Below are 17,909 nucleotides of genomic sequence, written 5' to 3' on the forward strand. Positions count from 1 at the left end.
ACAACAACAACAAAAACAGCAGCAGCAACAACAGCAACATCAACAACAGCAACAACAACAACAACAACAACAACAACAACAGCAACAACAAAAACAACAACAACAACAACGACAACAAGTCTTATAGTACATCTCGGGCGTACGATATTCCTTGCCCGCTGGCGGCGCGTCAGTGATTAGCTTCTCCGCATCCAGCTTGCCCCAATGCACCTTTGCGCGAGCAAGGGCCCGACGAGCTCCTTCGATACAGGCGGAGCGCTTGATAACCTCCACCCAGGGGCACGCATCCACCAGCCGTCGCACGAGGCCGAAGTAGCTCCCAGGCATGGCCTCTCCAGGCCACAGCCGTAGTATGAGGCCCTTCATGGCCTGCTCGGCCACCTTGTGAAGGTCGACCAGCTGCTTCAGCTGGTCGCTAGGGGGCACCGGATGGCCGGCCTCAGCATACTGAGACCAGAAGACCTTCTCCGTTGAGCTCCCCTCCTCGGCTCGGTAGAATGCGGCGGCATCAGACACGCTGCGAGGCAGATCTGCAAACGCCCCTGGAAAGCTCTGAATTCGGGTAAGTAACACGTAATTTACATTCACATGCTTGCTTTGCATGAAAAACGCCTTACCCGCCGCTATCTTCCTCATCAACTCAATCTCCTGAAGGGACTTATGGGCATCGGCCTTGGCAGTTTTGGCACTTTCGAGAGCCGAGGCAAGCTCGGACTCTCGAGTCTTTGAGTCACGCTCCAAACTCTCATACTTTTCCATGAGAGCCTGGAGCTCTTGCTGAACCACCGCCACCCGCGCCTCCTGTTTTTCTCGCTCTGACCGTTCCGTGGCCGCATTGTGTTCGGCCGCGGACACGGCCTCCTTCAGGGTTGCCACCTCGTTCGTGGCCCCTGCAGTACCCATGTTATCCTTGTTATTTTTTGTTGCAACCTAAATCCTTTTCTGTAAGGTACACGTTCAAAGTGGTGTTACTCACCTTCTTTGTCCTGGAGCTGCTTCCTGGCGCGGCCGAGCTCTTGCTCAGACCGCTCGAGCTCCTGCTTCAAAGCACCGACCTCCGCAGTCAGTGCGGCAGAGGTCAGCAGCGCAGCCTACAACCCATATTGACATAATTTTTTTAGCAACCCTGCGTATATCTTCCTTTTTTTTAGATCCTCAGTCCGGCTTTTCTTCCCGAACACCGAACCGAGCATCACGGGCTACTGTCTATGCGGTATTACATTGCATATTTTTAACTTCTTACCTCAAAGCCTGATAGAAGGCTACTGCAGGCTTCGGTCAGCCCGCTCTTAGCAAGCTGCACCTTCTGAATCACCGCACTCATAATAGTGCAGTGTTCTTCCTCGATGGAAGCGCTCTGCAGCGCCTCCAACAAATTGCCCGGCGCCTCCGGTTAGACGGAAGCCGCCGGCGTCACGGTCTTTCCCTTCATTCGAAGGGGCCGCCGGCCGGACCCCGGAACCACTGCGGGTTCTGATTTGGAGTCCGGCGCAAAGTCCGGGAGGCCGCCTTGTGGCGCCTCCGGAGCCTCCCCCTGATGGGTCCCTTCTTGGGATCCCACCTCGGCGTCCTCGATGTCGCGAGGGGTGGAGGCGGTCGGGATGGAGTCTACATCCGACGGAGCCAACGACCCGCTCGATGAAGCGGGGAGAATATCACTGGCCGGACTACAGGCAGCATGCGGCATCAGAATGACACTATGTCACGCAGAAAAAGAAATTATAAATCATTCAGTAATCCGGATACTTACGATCTCGCCGGAGGCCTGGCCCTTGAAGGCCATTCTTCCTCGCCAACGTTGATGTTGGCGGAGCTGTCCGGGGGAAAGTCCTTCCCCTCTTGGACCCTTCGGCCTCCCCTATTGGGGAAGCCTTCCTCTTCCTCTCTCCCTCCTCTGGGAGAGAGTCCTCTTTCTCCTCCTCGTTTTCGGGGGAGGAGTCCGCCCCGGAGTCGTCGGACACCTGAAAACGGGAACTCTTTCGAGCACCCGTGGCCTCCTTCTTGGCCTTCTTCTCCGGCACCACGTGCGGTGCCGGAACCAGCAGCCCCGCTAGACGGGCGTCTACGGGATTTTCTGGCATAGGAGCCGGGCAGATAATCTGCTCCGCCTTCCTCATCCAGTCCTGTCAAAGGAAAAGGGGAAATTAAAACCCGCATAGAGTCAAACTATGAAAAGCAAGTGTCCCGTAAAGGGGTAGAATCACTTACCTCGTTGGCTTGGCGCTGCAAGCGAAATCCGCGATCTTTAGTCGCGGATGCAGGGGCTTCGGTGCCCTTGAATAGCACCCTCCAGGCGCCTTCGTACGTCATGTCGAAGAGTCCGCTCAGCGCCTGGTGCTGTTCCGGATTGAACTCCCACAGATGAAATGCCCGCTCTTGGCATGGGAGAATCCGGCGGACGAGCATGACTTGGACCACGTTAACCAGCCTGAGCTTCTTCACCAGTTTCTGGATACAGGCTTGGAGTCCCGTCAGCTCCTCCGAACTACCCCACAACAAGCCCTTCTCTTTCCAGGAGGTGAGCTGCGTGGGGATACCAGATCTGAACTTGGGGGCCGCCGCCCATGTAGGGTCACGCGGCTCGGTGATATAGAACCACCCCGATTTCCACCCCTTGACGGATTCCACGAAGGCCCCTTCGAACCAAAGGACGTTGGGCATCTTGCCCAACATGGCGCCTCCGCACTCCGCTTGAGTGCCCTTCACTACCTTCGGCTTGACATTGAAGGTCTTGAGCCACAAGCCGAAGTGGGGCTGGATGCAGAGGAAGCCCTCGCACATGATGATAAATGCCGAGATGTTGAGGATGAAGTTCGGCGCCAGATCATGGAAATCCAGGCCGTAGTAGAACATGAGACCCCGGACAAAGGGGTGAAGTGGAAAGCCCAGTCTGCGGAGGAAGTGGGGAAGGAAAACGACCCTCTCATGGGGCCTGGGGGTGGGGATGAGCTGCCCCTCGTCGGGCAGCCGGTGCGCGATGTCGCCGGAGAGGTATCCGGCGCCGCGCAGTTTGGCGATGTGCTCCCCCTTAACGGTGGAGGCCAACCATTTACCTCCCGCTCCGGACATGGTCGGAGAAGGTTGAGACGAAATGCGCGAACTTGGGCGCTGGAGCTCGAGTGCGTGGAGATGGATAAGCAAAAGAGGAAGAAGGCGTAGGTGAAAAGGTGAATCCTTATCCCTTATATAGGCGGACGAAGTCTACGCGTCCCCCACCGGCCTGGTAAAACTCGCTTATCTCCCAAGCGTCACCATCAATGGCGTGGTTGGGTTACCCACGTCCGTATTGATGAGAATCCCGGATTAAGGGGAAACACGATCTCTGCTTCGACAAGACGTGCCAAGGAAACCGCTTCGCTAAATGCGCTGAGGTGGTAAAGTAAAAAACGATTTAAATAATGGCTTGGTAGTGGTGTGACGTCATGCTACAGAAAACGTCAGCAGATTGAACTTGTGTATATATTATTCTCTCTACGGTGGAATGTGGAATTTATTTTGCAGAGCCGGACACTATCCTGGTGTTCACAATCTTCTATCATTCGGAGGAGGAACCCGCCTTGCAATGCCAAGCAATATACGCGCCGGACTTATCGTCATTCAAGCCTGGTTCAGGGGCTACTGAGGGAGTCCTGGATTAGGGGGTGTCCGGATAGCCGGACTACCATCATCAGCCGAACTATCATTGGCCGGACTATCATCATCGACCGGACTCCAAGACTATGAAGATACAAGATTGAAGACTTCTCCCCGTGTCCGGATGGGACTTTCCTTGGCGTGGAAGGCAAGCTTGGCGATACGGATATGTAGATCTCCTACCATTGTAACCGACTCTATGCAACCCTAGCCCTCTCCGGTGTCTATATAAACCGGATGGCTCTAGTCCATAGGACAGAACAACAACCCTTACAATCATACCATAGGCTAGCTTCTAGGGTTTAGCCTCCTTGATCTCGTGGTAGATCCACTCTTGTAAACATCCACAATATCAATATCAATCAAGCAGGACGTAGGGTTTTACCTCCATCAAGAGGGCCCGAACCTGGGTAAAACATCGTGTCCCTTGTCTCCTGTTACCATCCGCCTAGACACACAGTTCGGGACCCCCTACCCGAGATCCGCCGGTTTTGACACCGACAACAGGCATGCCTACAACAGGTCTATGTTTATTCTTAGTATCCGGTCTAGCAATTCTAGCAGCTTCATCACAGAAGTAAATAACATGCCCATCAACATTATCAGCCAAGAGATCATTAACCATAGCAATACTAGGTTCAACTTAATTTTCTCAGGTGGTGTAGGTGTTCTAGTATTACTCTTACAAACGACAGTTGAAGCTTTAGCATGATCTTTTATCCTAATAGGGAAAGGTGGTTTCTCAATATAGGTAGTAGGAACAATAGGATCATTATAAGTGATAGTCTTTTCTTTGACTTTAATAGGTGCAACTACTTTTACTTCAATGGGACGATTATATTTAAACCACTTCTCCTTAGGGAGGTCAACATGAGTAGCAAATGATTCACAGAAAGAAGCTACTGTCTCAGAGTCAAGTCCATATTTAGTGCTAAATTCACGAAAAGCATCGGTATCCATAAAAGATTTAACACAATCGAACTTAGGTGTTAAACCTGACTCCTTACCTTCGTCGACATCCCAATGTTCCGAGTTGCGTTTAATTCTTTCCAATAAAACCCATTTTAATTCAATATTCTTCATCATGAAAGAGTCAGTACAAGAAGCATCGAGCATGGAGCGATTGTTGAGAGAAAGCCGAGCATAAATTTTTTGAATAATAATTTATCTTCAGAGATCATGATTGGGGCATGAATATAACATTGACTTAAGCCTCCCCCAAGCTTTAGCAATGCTTTCTCCTTCGCGAGGCCAAACATTATATATATAATTACGATCACCATGAACAAGATGCATAGGATAAAACTTCTGATGAAATTCCCATTTCAATCGGTTGTAGTTCCATGATCCCATATCATCACATAGCCTAAACCATGTCAATGCCTTTCCCTTCAAAGATAAAGGGAAGACCTTCTTCTTGATAACATCCTCGGGCATACCTGTAAGCTTAAATAATCCACAAACTTCATCCACATAGATTAGGTGCAAATCGGGATGCAATGTTCCATCTCCTGTAAAAGGATTAGCTAGCAGTTTCTCTATCATACCCGAAGGAATTTCAAAGTAAACATTTTCAGTAGGTTCAGTAGGTTGAGGAGCAACTCTTTTCTCTACTGTTCAGGGTGAAGATACCACGAACAAGCCCCTCAAAGGATTATGTTCCATAGTAACAAGTGACAGTAAATTTCAGCACACTATATAAATTTTTCCTTACCAAGTTCCACTTACAAAAGGCGCTTCAGTCCCCGGTAACGGCGCTAGAAAAGAGTCTTGATGACCCACAAGTGTAGGGGATCTATCGTAGTCCTTTCGGTAAGTATGAGTGTCGAACCCAATGAGGAGCAGAAGGAAATGACAAGCGGTTTTTAGTAAGGTATTCTCTGCAAGCACTGAAATTATCGGTAACAGATAGTTCTGTGATAAGGTAATTCGTAACGGGTAACTAGTAACAAAAGTAAATAAGGTACAGAAAGGTGGCCCAATCCTTTTTGTAGCAAAGGACAAGCCTGGACAAATCCTTATATGAAGGAAAACGCTCGCGAGGACACATGGGAATTATCGTCAAGCTAGTTTTCATCACGCTCATATGATTCGCGTTCGTTACTTTGATAATTTGGTATGTGGGTGGACCGGTGCTTGGGTCCTGCCCTTTCTTGGACAAGCATGCCACTTATGATTAATCCCTATTGCAAGCATCCGCAACTACAAAAGAAGTATTAAGGTAAACCTAACCATAGCAGGAAACGTGTGGATCCAAATAAACCCTTACGAAGCAACTCATAAACTTGGGTTCAAGCTTCTGTCACTCTAGCAACCCATCATCCACTTATTACTTTCCAATGCCTTCCACTAGGCCCAAACAATGGTGAAGTGTCATGTAGTCGACGTTCACATAACTCCACTAGAGGAGAGACAACATACATCTCATCAAAATATCGAACGGATACCAAATTCACATGACTACTTATAGCAAGACTTCCCCCATGTCCTCAGGAACAAACGTAACTACTCACAAATCATATTCATGTTCATAATCAGAGGAGTATTAATATGCATATAGGATATGAACATATGATCTTCCACCGAATAAACCAACTAGCATCAACTACAAGGAGTAATCAACACTACTAGCAACCCACAGGTACCAATCTGAGGTTTTGGGACAAAGATTGGATTCAAGAGATGAACTAGGCTTTGAGAGGAGATGGTGCTGGTGAAGATGTTGATGGAGATTGACCCCGTACCGATGAGAGGATTGATGGTGATAACGATAGTGATGATTTCCCCCTCCCGGAGGGATGTTTCCCCGGCAGAACAGCTCCGCCGGAGCCCTAGATTGGTTCCGCCAAGGTTCCACCTCGTGGCGGCGGTGTATCGTCCCGAAATCTTGCTTATGATTTTTTTTCCAGGGTAAAAGACTTCATATAGCAGAAGATGGGCATCGGAGGCCTGCCAGGGAGCCCACGAGGCAGGGGGCGCGCCCAGGGTGGTAGGGCTTGCCCCCCCCCCCCCACCCTCGTGGACGGTGGGTGGCCCCCATCTGGTATTATCTTCGCTCAGTATTTTTTATTAATTCCAAAAATAACTTTCATGGAGTTTCAGGACTTTTGGAGTTGTGCAGAATAGGTCTCTAATATTTGCTCCTTTTCCAGCCCAGAATTCTAGCTGCCGGCATTCTCCCTCTTTATGTAAACCTTGTAAAATAAGAGAGAAAAGGCATAAGTATTGTGACATAATGAGTAATAAACAGCCCATAATGCAATAAATATCGATATAAAAGCATGATGCAAAATGGACGTATCAGTGGTCAACGTGGTCAAGGAACGAATTCCATCGGAAGAGTACTGTGCGTGGAGAGGCTGACAGCTCGGTCCACGGCCGCAGCAAGGAAGAGCCTCCTTATTACGCGAAAAATAATGATTCCTCCACCTGACAGTAGGGACCCACCGGACGGGCCACCGTATTTCACAAAAAAAATGTTTCCCCCTGACTGCTGGGACCCACTAGCTACATCTTCGCACGCAAGGAAGTGCCTGACAGTCGGGACCTACCCGGTCGAAGCATATGTAGCGTTGTCATTCTGGTCGCGAACTTGTACGTACATACGATCGGTCTTTCTGTAGGCTGCAGCGATGAATCATGGCCGTGTAAGGAAGGGCACGTGTGGTAGTAGAGGCGTGCACGTGTCGTAGTAGAGGCACACACATAGAATGTACACGTACGTACATCGGCCAGGGTGCAAGAAAGTAAACACAGCCAAGTACGTACATACGGGCGGGGTCTCGAATGCCTACTCGCACATACGTACGGCCAGGGCTCGTGTACATGGCTGGGTCAGAACGGAGAAGCTACGTCGTCGTCGTGTTCATCGGGAGGCAACGGAATGCTCGTGTTCATGGGAAGGCAACGGAATACGTCGTGTTCATCAGGAGCCAGCCGGCTTGGACGGAACAGCCGATGGAAATGAGGCCTGACGTACCGCAGAACGGAGGAAATGGCCTTGTGTTCGACAGGCCACGATCGAAACTGGATCTTGTTCATCGGGAGGGGTCTGGCATACCGCAAAACGGAAGAAACGGACCTCCTACGGTCGAAACGGGATCCTGTTGATCGGGAGGGGTGTGACGTACCGCAAAATGGAGGAAACGGACTTGTGTTGGAGCGCTACGGTCGAAAAGGGGGTTCTGTTCATCGGGAGGGGTGTGGCATACCGCAAAACGGGACTCCACGGGATACTGTTCATCTCCACTATCGACTGCATCCACGGGCTCCTGTGTAACGCCCCGGATACAGCTTTCCATATTCGTAACTCCGACCCTTGCCATTTCCGGCTATGTGATTTATTATTGCCTCCGTGGTTGGGTTTTTGCCTGTTGTTTTGCATTTTGTTCTTGTTATGCATCTCGTCTCATGTCATCATTCGCATTGCATCGGCATCGTTTTCATAAAACTTGCATCCGCTCGTAGTTTCCGTGTCCCCCCTTGCTTTTGTTTGCCGTTCCAGACCAATCAGGGTTTCGCTTCCCTCTTGACCGTGGCCACCTAACCTCTCTTGCCAGCTCGCAGCCCCCTCGCGCGCGCGTCCGAAACTCCCCCGAACCCGACCTGAGTAGTCGTCATCGTTGGATCCGGATCATCCCCTAACATCTATAAAATATCTGCGTTTATTTGTTGGACTCCCCCAAGCCATTTATCTCGACCGTTCGACTTTAATCGGACGATCCAAAAAAACCTCTTATTTTCCCTATATTAAGACCCCTAGTCCAAATATGGGCACACCCTAACTTCTAGGGAGATGTCCCATCCCGCCGCCACTCAACAAAAATCCTCTCAGGATCCCCCTCCCTCGATCCCACAAACTCCCCCCACCTCGGGATCCATCTCCACCCAATCGAACCACCGCCTCCATTTCCGTGCCCGACCAACCTCCTCTGGCCGCAGCCCCGCGTCTCCACGCTCGTGCCCGAGCAGGAGCTCCTCGAGACGGAGCTCATCCAGCAGGCCCCTTGCCTCCCTCGATCCACCTCGTCCCCGTGCCCGAGAACCACTCCTCCAACGCGCTCGGCCTCCACCATCTTCCTCGCCTCTGCCTCGATGTCACCGGCGACCACCTTCAGCAGGACCCTGCGCCCCTGCCTCTCCCTTCATCTTCCTTCTCTCCTCCCTCTATCACCTGCTCCCTCTGTTCGTGCAACAGGGAGCCCCGAGGAGTTTGTGCCGGCCATCCTCGCCTCCCGCGCCCGGACGACGTCGTCCTCGAGCTCCCCGACGCAGGTCCTCGCCAGCAGCACCCCGGCGCCGCGCGCCCATGCCTTCCTCCCCACGCCCGGATCTGCTGCCGCCCCGTCTTCACCTTGCCGGAGTTGCCCCGCCGTCGCCAAATTCCATGCCGCCGCTGCTCTGCTTCCTGTCTAGCAGAGGAGGACGGCGCCTCTCCTTCGAGTCGTTCGAGCAGTAGGAGCCCGTTTGTCCCGAGCGTTGACTGAAACCTCCTCTCCAGATCCGGCCCAAGCCGCTCCCCTCGCCCAGCCAGCCTGCCTCACCACCGACTGGGCCGAGCCCATGGGTGAGCTCCCCACGGCCCCTCCTCTCTGTTCAGCCCAGCAGTGCACCAGTTTCAGCCCAGTGCATGTTTTTTTCATGTCGCTATCTTGTCATTTATCCAGTGATTTACTGTTTTACAGAAAAACCCCTAGACTTCATGCATTTAATAACTCCACAACCGTGCATCGGATTAAAATGATTTATATATGTAAAATGCTTAGAATTTTGTGTAGATTAATAATTTGCTTCTTTCATCCATGTTTAAAATGTTTAAATTGTTGTTTGATTAAATTTGCTTAAATGCCATGTTAAAATGATTTATTTCATAACTAAATAACCGTAGCTCCAAATTTAATAAACTTTATATGTAAATGGGGGGGGGGGAATGCCTAGTTTAACATGGTGCATTTTATTTTTCTGTTTAACAACATTAAAATTGTGTTTAGGGCAGAACAGTACCAGATCTAAAATATGCACATGAGGATTTACCAGAATTGTTGTTTGATGTTTCCGGCCTCATTTAAACTTGCCTAAATAGTTAGTTTATTATGCTTCACCTCTTGCCATGTTAACCAACATTTAGTATTGATGTGTACATAACCGAGAGAGAACTAAATAAGTCATGTGGTGTTTCGTCAATATGCAACTCGTTGCATATTGAGCTCCACTTAATTTGTAGTATTGTTTGTTGCACTTTGCCATGCCATGCCTCTTTAAACCGGACATGCATCATACTTGTTTGTGCATCATGCCATGTTTATGCTTGTGCATTTACCATGTTGTTTGTTTCTTTCTGATGTTGCTTCTTAGTTCCGGTAATGTTACGATTGTGAGGATTCGTTCTACTACTCCCGTTCGTCTTCTTCATGGACTCGTTCTTCTTCCTAGCGGGATTTCAGGCAAGATGATCGTCACCCTGGATCTCACTACTATCTTTGCTATGCTAGTTGCTTCGTTCTATCGCTATGCTGTGCTACCTATCACTTGTTCTTCAAGCCTCCCAAATTGCCATGAACCTCTAACCTTTGACACCCTTCCTAGCAAACTGTTGCTTGGCTATGTTACCGCTTTGCTCAGCCCCTCTTATAGCATTGTTAGTTGCAGGTGAAGTTGAAGATTGCTCCATGGTGGACAGGATTATGTTGGGATATCACAATATCTCTTATTTAATTAATGCATCTATATACTTGGTAAAGGGTGGAAGGCTCGGCCTTATGCCTGGTGTTTTGTTCCACTTTTGCCGCCCTAGTTTCCGTCATACCGGTGTTATGTTCCCAGATTTTGCGTTCCTTATGCGGTTGGGTGATTTATGGGACCCCCTTGACAGCTCGCTTTGAATAAAACTCCTCCAGCAAGGCCCAACCTTGGTTTTACCATTTGCCTCACCTAGCCCTTTTTCCCTTGGATTTCCGGAGCCCGAGGGTCATCTTTATTTACCCCCCCCCCCGGGTCAGTGCTCCTCCGAGTGTTGGTCCAAACTAGAGCACCGTGCGGGACCATTCCTTGGCAACTTGGATTCGTCGGTTCCTATACGCTTCGCTTATCCGGTGTGCCCTGCGAACGAGATATGTGCAGCTCCTATCGGGATTTGTCGGCACATCGGGCGGCTTTGCTGGTCTTGTTTTACCATTGTCGAAATGTCTTGTAGACCGGGATTCCGAGTCTGATCGGGTCTTCCTGGGAGAAGGTATATCCTTCGTTGATCGCGAGATCTTGTGATGGGCTATGTTGGGACACCCCTGCAGGGTATAAACTTTCAAAAGTCGTGCCCGCGGTTATGGGCAGATGAGAATTTGTTAATGTCTGGTTGTAGATAATTTGACACCAGATCCAAATTAAAATGCATCAACCGTGTGTGTAGCCGTGATGGTCTCTTTTCGGCGGAGTCCGGGAAGTGAACACGGTTTCTGGGTTATATTTGACGTAAGTAGGAGTTCAGGATCACTTCTTGATCATTGCTAGCTTCACGGCCGTTCCTTTGCTTGTCTTCTCGCTCTTATTTGCATATGTTAGCCACCATATATGCTTAGTCGCTGCTGCAACCTCACCACTTTACCCCTTCCTTTCTCTTTAAGCTTTTCTAGTCTTGATACCCATGGTAATGGGATTGCTGAGTCCTCGTGGCTCACAGATTACTACAACAACAGTTGCAGGTACGGGTTATGTGATGATCATGACGCGAGAGCGATGCTTGCTTGTTTGGAGTTCTTCTTCTGCTTCTTCTTCGATCAGGGGATAGGTTCCAGGTCGGCAGCCTGGGCTAGCAGGGTGGATGTCGTTTGAGTTTCTGTTTGTGTTTCATCCATAGTCGGATGGTGCTCTTATGTAAGATGATGTTGTATTCGTGTGGCTTTGTATGACTCTTGTATGTATCCCCATCTATTATGTAATGTTGATGTAATGATATCCACCTTGCAAAAGCGTTTCAATATGCGGTTCTATCCTTGGTGGGACCTTCGAGTCTCTTTAGGATAGTATCACATATTGGGCGTGACAAGTTGGTATCAGAGCCTCGACCGACCCTAGGAGCCCCCCTTGATTGTTGGCCGTTGTTGAGTCTAGAAGAAAACTATTTTGAGTCTTAGGATTATATATATCGAAGAGTAGGATTCTTTTTACTCCTCAGCCCCTTCGTCGCTCTGGTGAGGTCTCCTGACGTAGATGTTTTGCCTTTCCTCTCCTCAAATTTCACTAAAAAAATTAGGATCACGTGGGTATCTTGGAATCGTTCCGATGGTTTTGTGACGAGAACATTGTTCTTGGTGCCTCCTGTCTTTTATGTGGCAGTGACCCGGGGAGTTGAGCTCCGAGGTGTTGTCGTCACAATTTTATCGTTGCAGTTCTGGAATACCTGAGTTTTGCCGACATCGAAAATCTCTTTTATGCAGTTGTTGGTGAGATAACCTCGACGTCACCCAGTACTGGGGAGTTCGGGAGTATTGCCATAGCTCGTATAACGAATGCTTTTCGAAGGTTGAGGTACACGATTTCTGGAGTTTTCTTGGTTATGTGTTGACGGATGGATACAACTGGATGTAGGGATTGTTAGTTTGGGTGAGATATATTGCTTCCCCTGTATCCCCAACACCAGATTGCATAACCAGAAAGTTTCGGGAGTTTATAGGTGGGAATTCAAGTAGCTCCTAGAATATCTTTCCGACAGATGCATGATATGGGATTGGGTAAATCTCTATCATATGTATTTGTTCCGGCTTATTTCTGCAAGCCAATCCATTGTTTTGTTTTGAGTTGTGGTATTCGAGTTGCTTCAATGTCAAGTGTTGATTCCATACCTTTCAAGCGGTGTTCTCATATTTCTATGGGAGTGCTAATCCTTCTTGATCACTGAGGTTGTCATGTCAACTCTTTTCCAACCGGTGTGCTTCTCTTCAAGTGGATCCGATCATCTCAACATCCGCAAGATCAATTCTAAGTTTTCTCAACGGTATCCATTCCGTCTGCCCCAAAGTTGCCTTTGTTTTCCCGTCCTCCCACCCTTTTCTTCAAAGACTCAGATATCTTAATCAAGTATCCATCTTATGGATGTGAAGTTTCTCCATTCTTTTCCGTCAATGTTCTTATCCGGTGATTCTCACGAAGATACTAACGGAGCTTCAAGTTCATTATTCTTCGTCTCTTTTCTTCTCCGGTGGATTAATTTCAAGTCTCGGTGTTATCATATCTCTTCCTGTTGTTTCACATATCTTCCCATGTGAATTTCTTATCCAAGGCTCTATTATTTATTCACCTCTCCCAGCTCATATCCGGAGTGCTGAAGATATCTCGGAAGATTCGTGCTTCCATTCTCTATCTGTTCAAGTTATTTTGAGGTTGTTATCTCATTAAAGCCATTTAATTCAACCGGTGCAATCCCCCCTTTCAATCAATTGTTCAACGGTGTATATTTTGAGTGGGCCCTAACCCACAGGTCTTTTCCCAGGATCTTACCTGACTCTTCTAATTATTCCGGAGTTATTCCCAAATTCCTTTCGAAGTTTGACGTAAGAATGAATTTTCATCAGTCATATTCCTTCTCCAAGATCGCTTTCAGAATATTTTCATTGTTGGTTCATCATTTCTATTCTTCTTTGTTCCGGAGTATCTCAACAATTGTCATGGTGGTTCTCATCATCATTCTCAACATGTGAAGACCGAAGAAGAGTTTTCCTCTAAATCTTGGTCCATTCTCTTGAAGATTCATTGTTCTAGCTTCATGCCATCCTCATAATTGTTTTTGATTGTGGATATTCTTTTCACCCATCCGGAGCATTTCATGAGTTGTTTCCATTTCTTTCCTCCGAAGGCCATCAGGTCATAATTCTTCATTCTCAGCGTGTAGCAATCGTTCTCCAAATCTTACCGGTGGATCATTCAACTATTCTCTAATAAGCTCATGATCTCTTCGTTCACTTGTATCTAAATCCCCTCAAGTATCTTCATTCTTCTCGGTGAATTGTGCCTTTGCTACTTTCATTTTCAATTCTTACGGTGGTTCGTTCAAGATTCCTCTTCCTTTGCTACCGTATCATTTCATTCGTTGTTTCGAATCCCACCGGTGGTTCCATCTATACCTTCTCAAGTTTGCGCTATATCTCTCTTAATCCTTTCTACGGGAATAAGCAGTATGCCAAATCCATTTCTTTTCATCAATTTAATTTGATGAAGGATAAGCATACAATAAATCTTATTCTTATTTCCTCGAGGTGATTCAATTTTTTTTCTTCCGGAGATTGTTCATGATGAAGTAATTCTCGGTTCTAGTATTCATCTTTTCTTTCCGGAGTTCCAAGTTCTCTCGGCTATATCATCGCAAAGCTCCATCTAAATCATTGCAAGGCTTCACCTTGTGTTTCCAACTTCTCTTTCTTTCTATCATCCTTTCATTACCGGAGTTCTTCATGGAGGCTCTACATGATGGTTCATCAAGGATTCCTTTCATTCTCATTTTGTTCTTCAAGATTTCTCTCGAAGTTATGATCCGCCAAGATACACTCTAAAATAAACATGGTGCTAAACACATGTTTTGTTTCTGAGGAGTTCAAGTATTCATCATCTTGCATTTCGAGGTGCAATTCGTTCTACCTTATCATTTGAGGTGGTGTTATGTCATTCTTGACAATTTGAGTTTGTGTTTCATGATTCACAAGTTGTCGGGAATGAGATATTGTGAAACCATCATTTTCTCTTCGATCATGTATTGTTTCAACCCATATTAATCTCTTCGTTGGAGTTATCTTGTGTCAGATTTCACCTAAAGCCTTTCCTTAAGGGTTGTTGCTATTGTGGTGATTATCAATGGTCCAAGTTATCTCTCTATTATCTTGGTGGAAGAAGTTTTTTCATCTCATTAGTGTTATCAATTATATTATTTGTTTCCGTAGTGGCAGAATTTTGGCTCAATTTTGAGAAGCTTTCCATAAGCCCACTACAAGCTTATTCATTTCGTTGTTGGTTTTCCAACAACCCCGTTGTAACCTTCTTGGAAGGATGCTTTCCAAGTTCTTTTGTGGCAGAAGTTGGCATTTTCTTCTCCATTCTGTTATTCCAATGATCTATCTTCTATTCCTTCTTTCGGAGGCAATGTGATGTTGCTCTCTTCGCTCATCATCTCGAATTGTGAGGATAGTGTTCTTTTCGTGCTTATCCATTTAACCGGCAATCTATGTTATCTCTTCAAGTTCTTTTCATCTTATCAAGTCTTGCATCTCTTTTCAACCGGAGTGCTGCCCGAATTCCTTATTCTTATTCCTTCTCTATCTAGTTTTAAACGGAGTGGTTTCAATATCTATCTTATCACTAAACCTCTTGGTACTCGTCGTATCCCTTGTTCCTCTTTTCTAACGGAGTGTTTTCAACTATGTTCATCTTCGTTGTTTTCTTTCTTTCATATTGCTCAACCTCTCAAGGTTCGTGGTTTCACTCATTGGTCGAAGAAGCAACTTAGTTTTACCTCTCCTCTTTCTCTTCCGCTTCTCTCCGGTGCCATCCTAGATCTCGGGACGAGATCCTCTTGTAGTGGTGGAGTGTTGTAACGCTCCGGATACAACTTTCCATATTCGTAACTCCGACCCTTGCCATTTCCGACTATGTGATTTATTATTGCCTCCGTGGTTGGGTTTTTGTCTGTTGTTTTGCATTTTGTTCTTGTTATGCATCTCGTCTCATGTCATCATTTGCATTGCATCGGCATCGTTTTCATAAAACTTGCATCCGCTCGTAGTTGTCGTGTCCCCCCTTGCTTTTGTTGGCCGTTCCAGACCAATCAGGGTTTCGCTTCCCTCTTGACCGTGGCCACCTAACCTCTCTTGCCAGCTCGCAGCCCCCTCGCGCGCGCGTCCGAAACTCCCCCGAACCCGACCCGAGTAGTCGTCACCGTTGGATCCGGATAATCCCCTAACATCTATAAAATATCTGCGTTTATTTGTTGGACTCCCCTAAGCCATTTATCTCGACCGTTCGATTTTAATCGGATGATCCAAAAAAACCTCTTCTTTTCCCTATATTAAGACCCCTAGTCCAAATATGGGCAAACCCTAACTTCTAGGGAGATGTCCCATCCCGCCGCCACTCCACAAAAATCCTCTCGGGATCCCCCTCCCTCGATCCCACAACCTTCCCCCACCTCGGGATCCATCTCCACCCAATCGAACCACCGCCTCCATTTCCGTGCCCGACCAACCTCCTCTGGCCGCAACCCCGCGTCTCCACGCTCGTGCCCGAGCAGGAGCTCCTCGAGACGGAGCTCATCCAGCAGGCCCCTTGCCTCCCTCGATCCACCTCGTCCCCGTGCCCGAGATCCACTCCTCCAACGAGCTCGGCCTCCACCATCTTCCTCGCCTCTGCCTCGACGTTGCCGGCGACCACCTTCAGCAGGACCCTGCGCCCCTGCCTCTCCCTTCCTCTTCCTTCTCTCCTCCCTCTCTCACCTGCTCCCTCTGTTCGTGCAACAGGGAGCCCCGAGGAGTTTGCGCCGGCCATCCTCGCCTCCCGCGCCCGGACGACGTCGTCCTCGAGCTCCCCGACGCCGGTCCTCGCCAGCAGCACCCCGGCGCCGCGCGCCCATGCCTTCCTCCCCATGCCCGGATCTGCTGTCGCCCCGTCTTCACCTTGCCGGAGTTGCCCCGCCGTCGCCAAATTCCACGCCGCCGCTGCTCTGCTTCCTGTCTAGCAGAGGAGGACGGCGCCTCTCCTTCGAGTCGTTCGAGCAGCAGGAGCCCGTTTGTCCCGAATGTTGACCGCAACCTCCTCTCCAGATCCGGCCCAAGCCGCTCCCCTCGCCCAGCCAGCCTGCCTCACCACCGACTGGGCCGAGCCCATGGGTGAGCTCCCCACGGCCCCTCCTCTCTGTTCAGCCCAGCAGTGCACCAGTTTCAGCCCAGTGCATGTTTTTTTTTCATGTCGCGATTTTGTCATTTATCCAGTGATTTACTGTTTTACAGAAAAACCCCTAGACTTCATGCATTTAATAACTCCACAACCGTGCATCAGATTAAAATGATTTATATATGTAAAATGCTTAGAATTTTGTGTAGATTAATAATTTTCTACTTTCATCCATGTTTAAAATGTTTAAATTGCTGTTTGATTAAATTTGCTTAAATGCCATGTTAAAATGATTTATTTCATAACTAAATAATCGTAGCTCCAAATTTAATAAAATTTATATGTAAATGGGGTGGAAAAATGCCTAGTTTAACATGGTGCATTTTATTTTGCTGTTTAACAACATTAAAATTGTGTTTAGGGCAGAACAGTACCAGATCTAAAATATGCACATGAGGATTTACCGGAATTGTTGTTTGATGTTTCCGGCCTCATTTAAACTTGCCTAAATAGTTAGTTTTATTATGCTTCACCTCTTGCCATGTTAACCAACATTTAATATTGATGTGTACATAACCGAGAGAGAACTAAATAAGTCATGTGGTGTTTCGTCAATATGCAACTCGTTGCATATTGAGGTCCACTTAATTTGTAGTATTGTTTGTTGCACCTTGCCATGCCATGCCTCTTTAAACCGGACATGCATCATACTTGTTTGTGCATCATGCCATGTTTATGCTTGTGCATTTACTATGTTGTTTGTTTCTTTCCGGTGTTGCTTCTTAGTTCCGGTAATGTTGCGATTGTGAGGATTCGTTCTACTACTCCCGTTCGTCTTCTTCATGGACTCGTTCTTCTTCCTAGCGGGATTTCAGGCAAGATGACCGTCACCCTGGATCTCACTACTATCTTTGCTATGCTAGTTGCTTCGTTCTATCGCTATGCTGCACTACCTATCACTTGTTCTTCAAGCCTCCCAAATTGCCATGAACCTCTAACCTTTGACACCCTTCCTAGCAAAACCGTTGCTTGGCTATGTTACCGCTTTGCTCAGCCCCTCTTATAGCGTTGTTAGTTGCAGGTGAAGTTGAAGATTGCTCCATGGTGGACAGGATTATGTTGGGATATCACAATATCTCTTATTTAATTAATGCATCTATATACTTGGTAAAGGGTGGAAGGCTCGGCCTTATGCCTGGTGTTTTGTTCCACTTTTGCCGCCCTAGTTTCCGTCATACCGGTGTTATGTTCCCGGATTTTGCGTTCCTTACGCGGTTGGGTGATTTATGGGACCCCCTTGACAGTTCGCTTTGAATAAAACTCCTCCAGCAAGGCCCAACCTTGGTTTTACCATTTCCCTCACCTAGCCCTTTTTTCCTTGGGTTTCCGGAGCCCGAGGGTCATCTTTA

The sequence above is a fragment of the Triticum dicoccoides genome, chromosome 5B (assembly GCF_002162155.2).
Source record: "Triticum dicoccoides isolate Atlit2015 ecotype Zavitan chromosome 5B, WEW_v2.0, whole genome shotgun sequence".
Classification (NCBI taxonomy): Eukaryota; Viridiplantae; Streptophyta; class Magnoliopsida; order Poales; family Poaceae; genus Triticum; species Triticum dicoccoides.